Genomic DNA, 14,327 nt, shown 5'->3' with positions numbered 1-14,327 from the left:
CAATCATTTGAGACCCTTTTAGATATGGAATTACTCCCCAAATCAATACCTAACACGTATATGAATTACAAAAATTGTTATCCTACTACAGAAGAAACAAAACAACATGTACACAAGTGAGACACAATAGCATTTAGAGTTGTAACATCAATTTAGTTAAGCAAATGAACTAGAGAAATGCAGCCAATGGCACAACGAAGTAGATACTTTTAGTATATTAGTATATTTTTGTTTTATCATAGCACAAGTTGAGTGGGAGAAAGTGAAAGTGTTTTATGAAAAAATATAACCTTAAGAAGCTTACAATTTGTCCAAATATGTTTTCAGATCATTCAACCAAACAAATACTTTGTAGTCTTTATCCTTCTCTTTCAAGTTTCACCTATTTGGAAAAATATGAGCATAAGGCTGGTGCAAATGAACAATAAAAATGAAAGGAAAAACAATCATCGCATTAAGAAGTTTTCTTAGTCTCATTATCTACATTCAGAAGTATAAAATTGCAAATCAACTGTTAAGTAGACCCTGATTTCGATGTATCAAATTGAGAAAAATTATCAAAATATAGGGGTAGCAATAATGCACATGGTAATAATACTTTTATTATGGTCAGTATTAATTTACACCTAGAGTTGACTAAGCCCATTTAGAACATTAATATGTGCTAATAGTGTTCAATAGTTAAGTAATCCTATTGGATGATGCTAAAGCTTAAATTAGCTAAGTTTTAGAATTGTCATCAATTTTATAAGAATCAACTCATCTCCTTTGCTTCTTCAAAAACAAATATTCAAAAAATTTTGGATCATAGAAGAAATGAATGTGAATTTTATGTCAGGAACATACCTGTGGAAGTGATTAAGAAGCCATTAGATCAAGCCAGAAATTTCTTCGCATGTACTTTGATGCAATTTTTGTTCTTAGCCACTGGTAAGTAAAAGAATAGGGGATCCACAAATAACGAAAGCAAACAAGCTGCTAAGAAGATTTTATTCCATGTATTTACTCTATGTCCCCTAGGATCCTATACCAAAATCTCTGCTGCATCATAATCCTCTGAAAAGACCCTTGAAAGTTCTCTTCCATCAGAGGACTTGCCTATTGCATCCTCCCCACCCTTCTATTTATCACTCACTTCATCAAAGAACACCATTGGCAAGTGACTTTCTTTGTTGTCCATTAACTTATTTGTCTCAAGTTCATCTTGAAATCTAGATGCACATATACACAATTGAATTTCAACACCAAAACCAAATGAAAAAAAAGGTGATGGAAATAGCCAAGTCATACAAAATTTTAATCACATAAATTGGCACATGTCCTATAACATTACAAGTTAATGGATTCATTAGCATAAATTACACTAAATTCTAATTATGTACAAGTTTGATACTCAATGTGAATGGGAAAAACTAGCAAACCTCACAAATTTTGATATATCAGAAACCATAGTTTGCTAGTTCAACTTTTTAGCTTCGCTCTTCAACTGGCAAACCTCACAGATTTTGATCTATCAAAAAACATTACATTCAAGTTCAATTATGTGTATAAATAATAGAAGTAGAAAGATAAATACCATAAGCTAGAAAAAGGGGAGAGAAGAAAAGGAAAGAAATAGAGTAAGAGAAATTTAACCAAAAAATCCATGTTGTCAAGTCCCCCTTAAAAGCTACCTTGAATTCAGTATTTGACTACTATACCATGAATTTTAATTCCAATCTCTTGATTTGTCCTAATCAGTGAACAAAATCGAAACATGGGTCATGGAACAGTCTCATTCTATTGTGAAACTACTTTGCTTAATTGTTTCCCCCACTAGAGTTACATGACTTGGACTATAACCGTATCAGGTGTCAACAAAAGTAATTGGAAGATTACCTACTACACAATTAGGATATCCACTATCTTTGATGCAACCCAATGCAACCCACAATAAAGGCCTATTGTAGCTACAACAGTCCTTACAACCACTTGCAATCCATTTCACCACTTCAATCCAATCCAACAATTTTCATAAATCAGGCACATCACTGCACTAAGATCACTCTCAGCAAATTTCATAGTTACAATCCTATCTAACAATTTTCATAAATCACGCAAACCACCACACTACGCTCACTCTAAGCAAATTTCACCTATTCCCAAAACCCCCAAGCTTCACCTCTCATCAAATTTCACCAATTCCCAAAACCCCAAACTTAAAGCCTAAAATCCATATCGACCAATCTCAACCCACCACTCACACTCCCTCAAAAAACCCCAAAACCCAAACACCACAAAAACTAACCAATAACCCAAATCAAACACAAACACAACACAAATTTTCCACTTGACAGACGATAGTCAACACTTAATACTAAATCAACAATAACCACAAACCTCAGGATTAATCCTCGTGAGGACAATATTCCTCTCCTGCAACCGAACAACTGGCTGAACCAATTTCTCGTGGCTACCGGACAGTGGTGGTGCCTCCTCCATCTAAACCTTATGCACCTTCTCGTTATCAACAACAGTGTCACTCTCTGCATACTGCTTCAGCAACAACCGTTCCTCGAGGTACCTCTTAAGCTCCGAGGACATCCCCTGGACCCGTAACGGATCAATCTCGTGGAAAAGCCACCCCCTCAAGGCCTCAATCCTATCCTCAAAATACTTCGTCGTGTTCGCCACGATGAGCGTCTCATCCAAATCAAACACACATCAAGCACGTGTTATAGATCCCCAACGACATCGTGAAGCACCAGAAGCACGAGAACTTCTTCCTCTTGCTCGGCATTGAAACGAGGTGAATCTCCTCGTTGTTCACCACCACCACCTCTTGTTGTCGTCGTAAACCTCGTGCTTGAACCCTAAATGACTCATATCTTTATATTCCTCGCAGGAAAAATGCTTTTGAGAAATCGAAACGACAGCGGCGGAGAAGACGAACTACAACAAGTGCACCCAGCTCGATCTGAACGCATGCACTGTGTGTTTGAGTACTGATCGCGAGAGCGAACCAGCTACAGAGTTAATAATTAGGGTAACTTAAACGAAGATGGTCCTTCAGCCAAACTCATCTTCGTTTAAGTTTCCCATATTTACAAAAATTCCATGGACTAGCATTCTAAGACGGTTTTGTAAGACCGTCTTAGAATGCCCGACGTAAAAACAACAAATATTGCCCCTAATTACAAAAATATCACCGTGTCACATTCTAAGGCGGTTATTAATAACCGTCTTAGAATGTGCGTCATAGAATCAATATTTTCCAGTAGTGAAGCTTGGTTGGATTCATGTGTAGGAATTATACATCCTATTTGCTCTGTAATTGTGTGGGTATCACTTGTATCTGTTTAATAAAATTCTTTTCTTTTGCTTAATAAATAAATAAATATGCAAATATTATATGACAATTTTATATTATTCCATTCTAGTTATCATATATATATATATGATCTAATCATAATCTTAGCATACTCCCATTTATAAAAAGACATATTCTTAATATATATATATAATTTTAAATTTTAATTCCAAATTTATTTACATTAATTATGCTTTTTCTTTTATAATTTTAACACTTTTCTTTAAAATGATTTAATATTTTTATTTTTAATATTTTTCCTAAATTTGAAAAGTGCAATGTATGTAAGTTAACAAAGACAACAAAGTGAAATATAAAATGTAGTAAATTATAAAACACAAATTTATAGATGAAAGAAAAATATACTCTACATCCAATCATATTTAAAGAAATTATAGCCTTATGATGTGTTTTTAATGGCTAAATCACTATTACATGTGTGAATTTTAGTATAAAAAAAACTCTAACACTTAACAAAAATGTTGTTAAATTTTTTTGTCTATTTAAAAAATGTTGTCAAATATGAATAATTATTATAAATATATTTTAATGACATTTTATCAAATACTATATATAGTTTATGTCATGTGTTAGACAAAAAAATTGTTGCTAAAGATCACATATGTAGTAATGAATCTTTGCATAAAATTCCAAAATTCAATAAAAATTATTAAATAAACCCTCAATATTTACAAAGTCAATTCATGGGTTTAATTCACTGTGCTTATTTTTTTAAGTGAAATTTGTTTATAATTTTAGCTTACACATGCGCATACTTAATTAGAAATTAGAAAACCACAATAATGTGGCTTCAACAAAAAAAATCATAACTAATTCATGAACCATCAATCCAAGGTTTATTTCTACCTTCCCAACAACATAAGGATGAATCAAATTAACTGCTCTCTAAATAAAGTCTCACAAAGTCAAGAACTTGCGTCTTATAAATATAAATCATCTATACACACCTAAAAATAAAAAATTAAACACTAGAAACATGGCTTCTAGAACCAAAAGTTCTATCATTCATGTGGCTTTCGTAGTAGCATTCCTCACAATCCATGTTGTTTTATCCAATGATACTATGTCAATTCCCACTAACAAGGCCCAATTGAGCACATGGTTGAGTAACAATGTGAGGCTATAGATCAAAGAAAGAGCACAGTGGATCCTAAATTGGTAATTGCTGAAGAAGGTGCTAAGGTTGTGAAGGTAATGCAAGATGGCAATGGAGAATTGAAGACCATCACCGATGCCATTGACTGGAAACAACAAGCGTGTGATTGTGTACATTGGAGCTGGAAATTATAATGAAAAAATCAAAATTGAGAAGACAAAGCCTTTTGTGACCTTGTATGGGGTGCCAGAGAACATGCCAAACTTGACATTTTGGGGCATTGCGCAGTATCTGATGTTAAGAATGAGATAGCACAACATCTGGTGAATTTGGAAGTTTCTAACTTTAGCATGGCTCCGGTCAAGGTTTGCTGATTAGATAATTTCTAATGTCTTTAGCAAGGCTGCTGCTAGGTGGATTGTTATTAAGGTACGTAATTTAAATAAAACTTCTACTTATATATATTTTATGTGTGTGTACACTAATTGTAGTTAATGTTTAATTAATATCCAAATTTCATTATATATTTAGTGTAATAGACAAAAAGAAATCACTGAATGTGGCTACTACGTGATGCACTGGATGTCCACGATAATCTTAGGATCTTTCAGGAATAATTGGGAGACGGTAATTGTTTATTTCAAACAAAGTTGGTTTTCTTATAATTGTTATTACATTATTAATTTATTTTTTTATTTGATCATGCAGTATTTTAATGAAGTCAAACCATTGGAAGTAGAGAGATTCAAGGCGCTTCGCATCCAGTGGGTACAATATTATCTAAAAGTTAGAAATCAAACATAGGATGTTAAGCAACTATGTAACTTTAGGTTACTTAATTAGTTTACATACTTTGCATTACATTTTTTACAATTGTTGTTTCATTTTAACATTGAATAACCTTTGTTGATAGCTAGTTTTCTGCTAAAACCTATTTGAAAGCAGAATGCAAATGATATATGTTGTGTGCTGTGTGGTCTGATTTTAAATTTACAGGTTAAATTTTGGTTTTTTTTTTTTTGTAAAAACAGAGACATTATTTAAAAAAAATCCTGAAAACAACATTGATTTTTTGGAAAAACCGATGTTAACGAATGTGTTAATTTGACAGTTAACATCAGTTTTTTTAAAAAAACCGATGTTAACGAATGTGTTAATGTTGACAGTTCACATCAGTTTTTTGGAAAAACTGATGTTAACATACGTTAACATCGGTTTTTTGTAAAAAGCCGATGTTAATATCGAAAACGTTAACATCGGTTTTCAGTAAACAACCGATGTTAATTTTCAACATTAACACATTCGTTAACATCGATTTTTTTATGTTAACATCGGTTTTTTCAAAAAATCGATATTAACTGTCAACATTAATACATTCGTTAACATCAATTTTTTTTACAGAAAACCGATGTTAACTTACGTTAACATCGATTTTTTTTGTTAAAAACCGATGTTAACTTTCAACATTAATATACATTTTTTGGGTGTAAATAACAGATGTTGATAATTTTACATTAACATCAATTTTTAAAAAACCGATGTTAACGAATCAACTTCGGTACTTTCAACATCGGTTCAAAAACCAATGTTGAAAGTCATAAATAACCGATGTAGAAAACATATTTTCTAATAGTGTGCACAACAATATGGCACAACTGGTAGTGCTACATTAATTGTTGAATCAAATTACTTCGTAGCAGTTAACACGATGATCTTGGTTTGTAGACATTCTTTATAAAATTCTCATATACTAAAGAGAAGCATGTCATATGAGTTTGATTTTATGCTTTTTTATTTTTATGAATTTGATGGTATAAAATTCTGCACCGAGATCTGATGGAAAAGTAGGAACTCAAGCAGTTGCGTTGAGAATATCTGGTGACAAAGCAACATTTTATAATTGCACGATGTTTAGATTCCAAGACACTGTGTGTGATGATAGGACTAGACATTTTTTCAAAGACGGTATAATTCAAGGAACAAAAGATTATATATTTGGAAGTGGAAAGTCAATATTTGGTATATAAAATTTTAGGAACTTGAATGTTTGTATATTTCAATGTGGAAGATAGTTCAATTAATTTGTGATAGAGTAAATATAAATGTATAAGTATTTAGGATTTATTTTATGATACAGGAAAATGAACTAAGAACACTTGGTGGCGACAAAGGGATTACAGTTGTAGTGGCACAAGCAAGAAACACAATCAAGAAAAAAATGATACATGGGACAACGCCTACTCATTTGTACATAGTGACATCACTGTAATTGTAACAAACACTTTCTTAAGGAGATCATGGGTGTCTCATCCCAAAGTAGTCTTTGTTTTTGCCAACATCAGTAGTGTTGTGAAAAAAGAAGGGTGGAGTAACAACATGCACCATGAATATGACAAGTAACCATCTAATTTAACTTTACATGATCAATGGTTCTTTTACATCTCTACATTTATATTAGACATGTAGCTCCATAAGAATGAAAAAATGTGTATAATTACATTGATTTACACATAATCCTTATTATCTTTTTTCATCTTATAAAGACTTAAAGTACAAATAAGGGACTTGGTGTAAATCCTTTTGTAAATATCAAAATAATATGATTTTCTAAGACGATTATGTTTTTGAAATCTATCTTAGAATTGTAACTTTTTAAGATGATTTTTTGGAAACCATCCTCATGGATGCAAACATTCTATGATATTATTTACGATGACAATTGATAACTAACGTAGAATGTGATAAACAACCGATATAAAATGTATTTTTTTTAGTAGTGCAAATATTCTAAATAACAATGTTAATTGTTTTGTTCAAACTACACGTATCAATAAAAATTGATTAACAAATTAAAATTAAGATATTATATACTTATATTTATAAGTTGTAAAATTTCTTTCAAGAGGAATTTAATAATATAAAAATACATATTTATTCTAACAGAAAAACTCTAATGACATAAAAAAAACAGTGTGAACGATATCTTTTTTGGAAAAGGAGTGTGACCGTTCTTAATAAGAATATGAAATGATGTAACCATATATTAAATTTACCTTGAAAAGTGAAATTATTTTTAAATAAAAATAATAAATATTGCATTCAAAATAACCATTATTTTTTTAAAAAGAAAAGTATAGAAAAGCAAAATAGTAATAAAAAAGATAACAATATTAGTTATTGCTAGTAAGATTATGCATCAACAAGTCGTCCATCTGAGTGATCAATTAGATTTTTTGATAAAGATTAGTCATCAATAAAATTGATGAATACTTTACATCAATGGTGATAAAACAAAAGTTATGTGCCTTTTAGTTTTTTTTTTGGAAAAAAGGGTTTTAAATAAATGTACATGTAAAGAATTCATAATATATTTATAAGATTTTTGTAAAAAAATAATTTTATAATTTTTTAGAAAAATTTAAAAATTATTTTAAAACTTATTTTAGAAGTAAAAATGGTAGTTGATGAATATAAAAATCTTTAAAAACTATAGCATAAAACTACATTTAAAAAAACTACATTTTTTGAGCTTTTTCATAGTAAGAAACAATCAAAACAAAAGTATGTTAGTGTTTATCTTTTATAAAAATATTAAATATATGCAAATGTTTGTAAAGAAAAATATGAAATAATAAAATTAGAAAAGGACAACAACATTAATTTGGATGTTAGGGTTGGTAATGAAAATTAAATAAATCAAAGTACTAACAAGTTTAATATCTCTTAGATTCTAACAAAATTTAAAATTTTGGTAATGACTAACTAACTGTACTAAAAAATTTGCAACTAGATGTACTTGGAATGAGGTAGTGTCCAAATACACGAGTTCACCTACTTTCACATCCTTCCAAACTCTCTCTGTCCTAACCACAGATTTCTTGGAGCAATAAAAAATTCCATGGGTCATACTTATACATACACTATTCAAAACAATGCATTTGAGGAGAGCCTATGTCAATGGATAAGGAAGTTAAGCAACCTTTTATACGTCACATGCTGTTGTTTTGAAATCAATACTACTAAAATACAAGTAAAAAAAAATACTAAAATACAAGAACAATATTAACATGTACTCATTTTCTCTTCCATTCAATTTCCACCTCATGTTTTTTCTTCTTATATCTCTTCTCAATTTTCATTACATCATTTATCATATCTATTACTTTTTCCTTCTATTTTTTTCTTTTTATCTTTCTCTTCTTTTTATTTCAATTCACTTAAAGATAGGGTCAAATAGTGAGTTATAGCCCACTCATTTATAGTGTTGTGGGCTTGGTTAATTGCTAGGGACCTTACCAAGTGCAAAAGATTGGCTAAACTTCGTGTATCTGATACTATTCTTGTCTTTACGTGTTAAATGTCAATTGTCATACCTTCAAAATACAAATAAGGTGACGTATTTGAGGAGTGAAACCCTCAATATTCCCTTCATCAATTTTCCGCACTCCATCCATGAATGATTCCTTTGTGGTGGAGTAATATGATATTCATTGCCTTATTCCTTTGATATAACCTATTGATGTAAACTCTAATGTAAATAAATGTGTGTCCTTCTCCCCGCTTCCCTCACATGCAGTTGTTTCTCTTGTTTTAGGATTTGTGTAAAGACATCTATTTAAGAGTTTAATAGTTATTAATCAATTAAAAATTATAATTGATATAATTAATTTTTAAGATAGTTATTATGAAAATAAAAAAATTTATTATATATAATAATTTGTAATTAAATGATAATGTAAAATTATTTTATTTAAATCTTAAGATTAATTATGTTTTTTATACCTAAACTTTTTCTAATTTCCACTTTTAGTTCTTCAACAAATAATTTGCCAGTCTTAGTCCTTACTATTTGCATCTATAAATGTTTTTCATCCCTACTGTTTAAAATCTCCATTATATGCTGCAATATGCTGAGGTGGCAATTAATTTTTAATTATTTGAAGGCAGTTTATTTTTTGCGATCAAAATTAATTTTTAATTATTTTATGAAGAAATGTTTCTGGCGGTTTTGACAGCCAGAAAATGGTTGGTTAAAATGTGTAAACTATATTAGACCACTTTCTGGCAGCTATATATCACGGAAATTGCTTCGATTGGATCTCAAATCTTTGATAGTTGATAGGCAAAAATTGTGTGGAACCTAACATATTACCACACGAATCTAACATATCATGTTTCTTTCTCAACAACCAACCAACACAAAAACGACGACAAAAGCAAGCAAAACAACGTATAACCAAAGTAATTGAAAAAATAGCAAACGAATCTGAGATTGTGTCCTCTGAATGTGTTGGTTTGAGAGAGGGAGAAAGATAAATCGAAGAGGAAAAAGGAGGTTCGTGTTGGGTTTGGGGAATTGTTTAATGAAGGGATAGATTGACGACAATATAGGGTGCGAACGGATTCAAGTCGGGATCGAAGACGCAAAGGTTTCGAGTGACAAAGATGGAGTTCATCCGCTTTGGTGTCATCAGAGCCACCGCCATCGGCACCATAGTCGGTCTTCTGACACTTCCTCTCATTGAAAATCTCGGTCTTCTTGCGCTTCCTCAGATCTTCGAGGACACCGAATCACTCTCTTCTTTCACCTCTGTTTTCAAACTCCGAAACATTAAAACCCCCAAATGGCCAAACCCTTTACAAGAGAAAGGAGGTGAGATGGCATCGAGTTGAGCATTGACCTCGGAGGTTAGGTTGAGCATTCACCTCTCTTTAGCTTAGGTTAAAACCCACTCCATTCTTTGTGTTTTTTTTCTTCATCCCCTCACGTGAATCAATTGAATTTGTAGAGTTTGATTGGTGCAATATATGTTGCAAGGATTGATACTACTTTTTTTATCTGGGGTTCATGGGTTTCAAAGTTCGAATGAGAACCAATTTATGAAATTTTTAACATGTTTTAAAAAAATCATCTAGAATGCGTTTGGATAGAGAATTTTAACTGAGGAAAGTAATTTACCAGAGAATTTGAATTTCTGTAATTTAGAATTCATTGTTTGGATGCTTTTTATGAAGAATTTAAAATTTTAGAATTTTAAAACAGAATTTTAAACAACTAAAAATCTGGAATTTCAATTTCCTTCTAAAAGGTGAGAAATTCTCTTCTTATAGTCTTCTTCAAGAAACACCGTCTGAGCTCCTAAAATATCGATCGGGTGTGAGCATAGAGGAACACGTATAACTAGCACATCAACCATATCTTCTCTTTTTTTTCATTCATTTTTTTCATCCTCATAATTTTAATTTTTTTTATCCAAACACAAAATTTTGAAAATAAAAGAATTTCAATTGAAGTATTTGAAATTCTTAGAATTTAAAATTTCTCAAAATTTTAACTTTCTCCATCCAAACACACTCCTAAGCATTTTCTGGGAGTTTGCAGAAGTCAAAAAATGAACCGCCACAATCATTTAACAGGTATCACTCGCAGCCTTTGCCATGTCACTATTTAACAACACACTTGTGAGTGGGGACTAAAAATATAAAGGAACAAAAACATTAAAAATTAAAACTAATCTAAAAAAATTCAAAGAATAAAAAAAAAATTATTTCATCTTATAAAATAAATCAATGATGTGACAAGTTATAAATCAAATGAAAGAAAGAAAAGTACTAGGCAAAAGAACAAAGATCATAATTTGACTGAAACTTCTCATTCAATTATCTTCCTCTTTGGCTTCACAATCAAGAAAAATATACTTAGAGATCACATTTTAAACACTGTTGGGTGCATGAACTTCGTCCTAGGCCATATATAGATATCTTGTTTTTTCTTCACTGTTGACAACTTTTTGACCGTGAGATGTACATCATGTTGGTACATTTGTGGTGTCATAAAATTTACTGCGGGTTTGATAATGCTTAATTTTGTAAAAATAATTGTTTCTTTTTCAAAAAAAACTCTTAGAAAGTTGTAAAAAAAACAATTAAACCAAATGCTATTTTTGTTAGTGTAAATCAATAGATAAGTACCACCAAGCAAATAGATCAACTAATTTATGGGGAGTTATCTTAACTTAATCAATTATCTCAACTTTCAAGTTTAAATCTTGGAAATACAACTAACTTAAATATTTGAAGAGTATATTCGAAGATAGTTTATAAAAAAATGTAGGAAAATAAATAATATCATGTTAGATTTCAACTTAAAACCAATTAACACTAAATAAAATTGTCCAACTGATATATAAGCTACATCCCAAGAATTGAGACAGGCGATGTGGGACTTCCTAACAAATATCAACTTCTCCCAAGATGAGAAGATTAAGGGATGGTTATAGCCGACGAATTTAGCAGCAAATGATAGGAATGCAGCAAAAATGAAAAGGATGCCAAAAAAAAAGTACTTTGAGGATGCTATTGTGGTTAAAGATTGATTTATATGATAAATAAACTCTTCTCATCCACAAGAAACTAAGGGAAAAAGTAGTGCAGGTGTTACATAGAGATATGAAGGGCTATGAAACCTACAAATTACAAATCAGCTCTACCATGCACTTCTACATCTAGTGCTGACTGATTATAATATGATATTTAAATTGAAATCATTATACCAATGTTTTTGCCTGCCTATGAAACAAGGTAAAAGCTGGTACTCCGTACAAATATGGGACTTGAAATTTAACGGAATTCAGTTTTATCATAAAGTTCACAATCATTGCTTGAATAGTTGATTTTAAATGAAGCAGTATTTGGAACTTTGGAATTAAACAAAATACAAGTCTAATTCATTTTAGAAGTTGAAATTACAAATGTAAAGAAAATATAAACCAAACCTTCAAATATGTTTCATTCTTTACAAATTTACAATAATCATTACCTAGGCCACAGTCATAGTTCCATTCTAAATAAGAATTCAAAATAATGACATTATGATGGTGAAAAGGAAAAAAAAAAGACAGCCAGCACTAGGAATGTGGTCCTGCAGATTGCACCCCATTACTGTCCAAAAGAAAGGACAGCTATTCAACAACTATGCCAAAGGGAAAATAACACAACTACTTCTAACCCTGTATACCTAACAAACCTCTTCTACTATCATAGCTATCTAAACTAACTCCTACTATCATAACTGTCCCAACTAATTGTCCTCACTCCTAACACATAACTTTTAAGCCTTTCGACAAAAGGAGTGATGAAAAGTGACAGGAATCCAAGTCAAGCCTAAAAAGCACAATTATGAATTTTATTAGAAATGCTTGAGAATTACTGAGGCGCAAGAAAGATGTACTATTGGTTTTTAGACACATAATCTCAGTCCCAAACTTTCAAACCAAGCAATCAGAAGATGTTGAGAATAACATGATATAATTAAAAATGAAAATGTTATTTCATTTATCAGCAACATAATGAAAGAGGTCTCAATTCTTGTAGCTATGCACTTATGCTCATGGTAATAAGCTTCTGAATATTACAAAAATAATAAATTTAGAGCTTCATCTTTGAACTTCTTGCTAAATTTCTTAGACAATGCATGTTTGGATCCGCTTCAAATATGCATTTTTGAGGCTTAAATCACCACATATTATCAAAAAAAATGTGGAAGCTTTTTTAGTTCCTTCAGTTTTGTTGCACATTGGACCTGGTGAAAGCACTACCAAACACACAGTACAAACCTATATGTCCAAAGAAACATCTAATTATACTCAAATTGCATCTACAATTTTGAAAACCAGAACAAAACCTGCTACCGAGCTCACTACTAAAATTTAAAAGAACCATATTTTCTCAAACTACTTCCACATATCATATCTAGTCAGGAAAATATAGGTAGGCAAAAGGGGGAAGGGAGGCTAGACAGAAAGAAAATCCATGTTCCTGAATCAAAATAAGATTAAATCTTAACAATTATTCAAGGTACAAAGTTACCATTGTATGCAAGTTAAATGGCAGTTTTAATCTCCAATCCTTCTGTTTACGACTTAAAGGTCTGCCTTTTTTAAGGGGGTCTCTATTCTCTTTAACGTCTGCAAACTTCCACACACACATCTCCGAGTCATTTTCTATAGAATCTAACAAAAAAACTCCATCCCTTTCTGGGCAATTGGACTCTATATTTTCAGTATAACAGACTCTCATAGTCATGTCTTTGAATCGACTAATATCATCTGGCACTTTTAGTAGCCTCTCAGCGCCTGGGGATGAAACCTTCGAAGCAAAATTATGCTTTGTTAAGTACTAAATACAATTCAAAGAAACCGTCATTTACTACTGAATAAAATCCCATTGGAACAAGAGTATAGGACATAGCTGCTATGCATTACCTCCAGAGCCAAATCAACAGGTATCTCTCCTAGCGCTCCAACTTCATCTAATCTTGTCTTGTATTTCTGATTGTAGCATTCAAGCTCTTCCATGCTTGGACACCCATATCTGAAAATAAAGTTGGAAAGTTGAACACAAAATAATTTGTATTGTTTTTAAGTATCAAATAGACAAGAAGGTACCGTAAACAAAGTAAATTATGCAGCAATGGGTAATCAAGTTTGAGGCATATGCCATGATACATAAAATAATCTTCTACGGATCCTAAATATCCTTTTCCATGCCAAATACAGCATGCTCATAAAATGATACACAAACCATTGTTATCAAGTGCTATGCACTCATTGGTTAAAATCTTTAGCACTAAGAAGCAAAATTGGACCATAAGAGTAGTTTAACTTCAAAGTTAAAATGGAAGAGGAAAAGTAGCATATGGACAGTAAGTGATTGGAGCAGAAGGAAGTTAAGATCTTGACTATAGTAGTAATAGTAAGGCAGGGTTGGAGAAAGATGAATGAAGTTGGAATACAAATTTAAAAGAACGAATCTAAAAATGGTGTGATCTCAACCTCTCAAAGTGTCTCCAACAAAATAAAC

At 31.3% G+C, this 14,327-nt stretch overlaps 1 long non-coding RNA gene and 1 pseudogene across 1 annotated transcript; one reads left to right on the top strand and one right to left on the bottom strand.

The window, feature by feature from the left end:
• The first annotated feature begins 4,346 nt into the window (after positions 1-4,346).
• LOC114389215 lies at positions 4,347-6,866 on the top strand (annotated as a pseudogene).
• A 6,413-nt stretch (positions 6,867-13,279) lies between these two features.
• On the bottom strand, positions 13,280-13,837 carry LOC114412214. The gene is made up of 2 exons (XR_003666614.1): positions 13,730-13,837; positions 13,280-13,613 (listed from the first exon to the last, which is right to left on the bottom strand). It is a non-coding gene; the product is annotated as an uncharacterized LOC114412214 (long non-coding RNA).
• Between the last annotated feature and the right edge of the window lie 490 nt (positions 13,838-14,327).

Source organism: Glycine soja, chromosome 1, assembly GCF_004193775.1.
Source record: "Glycine soja cultivar W05 chromosome 1, ASM419377v2, whole genome shotgun sequence".
Classification (NCBI taxonomy): Eukaryota; Viridiplantae; Streptophyta; class Magnoliopsida; order Fabales; family Fabaceae; genus Glycine; species Glycine soja.
This window is presented reverse-complemented; position numbering and strand designations above follow the sequence as displayed.